The sequence below is a fragment of the Aptenodytes forsteri genome, unplaced genomic scaffold (genome assembly GCF_000699145.1).
Source record: "Aptenodytes forsteri isolate BGI_AS27 unplaced genomic scaffold, ASM69914v1 Scaffold185, whole genome shotgun sequence".
NCBI lineage: Eukaryota > Metazoa > Chordata > Aves > Sphenisciformes > Spheniscidae > Aptenodytes > Aptenodytes forsteri.
The window spans coordinates 533,495-535,088 of NW_008796214.1; positions in this window are offsets into that span (position 1 = coordinate 533,495).

The following is a 1,594-nucleotide window of genomic DNA, read 5'->3' on the forward strand; positions in this document are numbered from 1 at the left end:
TGATGACTGAGAGCACAGACACCCCCTCCCCTTCATTTTCCTGAGTAATGTCTCCACAGAGTAGAAAATCACCATTAGAAACATATTGGTTTCCAATGTTCATGCAAATCGCTCAGCAATAAGGCGTTACATGGCTTAGAAAGGGAAGCCTTGTCATCATGCATTTCTTGCAATGAATAGTATATAAATAATGTCTTCTGGGGTTTCGTAATGGTCTGTAATTATTATTAGCAAATTGCTGCAAGCCCCCTTCAGCAGCAGCCACAGCCAATGCTGCTGTCGCGCAGGCTCCGCGGCTCTTGCCCAGTTGGGGCGGCCACCAAGGATGCTCGGCAGGGTCAGCGGGCCAAAAAGTGCGCCAGGAGGGCTGCCACCGGGAGCGTGCACCGGGAGCGCTCTCTGGAGGGGCCGCTTCCACACTCAGCCAAAGGGCTGGTGCTTTGAAAATACTGATCAAATATATGTGTTTTTGCTGCCTGAGTGCTGTAATGAAGGCTCCATAAGTATGAGCTGCGGAAGCCCCTCTGACGGCAGCGCTGCTGGTGTTCAATAGCAAAGGACTCTTCATGGTGGAGGACAGGACAAAAAAAAAACCACAAAAAAACCCCCAAAAAAAACCCACCAAAAAACCAGTCTGTAGCCAAGGGATGAGAAAGGAGAGCTGTTTTTTGGCCAGCAGTACCTGTGCGTAGCAGAGGTGTACCCTGTAAGCACGTGCACAGGACTCGGCTTCCCGTGAAGGACGAGTCTGGTGGAGTGTGAATGGCCCCGGCCCAGTCGGTCGGTGCTGCTCGCTGCGGGAACGCGCCTGTGACACGTGGGCTGAAACACTTGCAAACCTTAAAAATCTTTTACTGCATCTCTTTCAGGTGGCCTGCCCTTAATGAACGCTCATGAACGCTGACAAAAAGTAAAGCTGCTTTAATAAGAACACAATTCTGCAACCAACTTTTATTCTTTAGAGGAAGAGGTTAAAATCTTATTTTGCCCTGAAGCTGTTCCTTAGATCTACAAAAGCAATTTCCAGTAGTAGCCTGGCAGAATGCAGCCCGACAAAACGGTTCATTCTTTCCCTTTTAGCCCGCAGTCGGTGGCAGCATGTCCAGGGCGAGACCGTCCCCGTCACCCCGTGCAGCGGGAAGGGCTGGGGCCAGCGGGAGGTACCCACCCTCCGGGGGCAGCTGGGAGCCGGGGCCGGGGGGGTTGGAAACAGCATTGCTGAGGTTCTAGGGTCCCCCCAAATTAAGAATACAATCAGGCGAATGCGAGGTGTGAATTTGTAGGGTGCCTTCGTTTCAGTCACGGTGTGGCGTTAACACTTAAAAGTTTTGCCAAACAGAACTTGAGTCTGGAAATGTCGCGGGTTCCACACCCGGCAGCTGTTTCTGCGGCCGCGGTCCTCAGCGAGCTGTGTGCTGCGCGAAGGCAAAGTCCGCGCCGCGTTACCGCTTTAACTTACCAACTTACCAGCTTTAACACCAATGTCCCCACCGCATTTGGCCCAGACCTACAAAGCCATGCCACTTGCAACAGCTTGAATCTTGCCCAGCGGCTCTGGCTGCTTGGGCCCAGGTACCACCACCCGGAGAGGGCG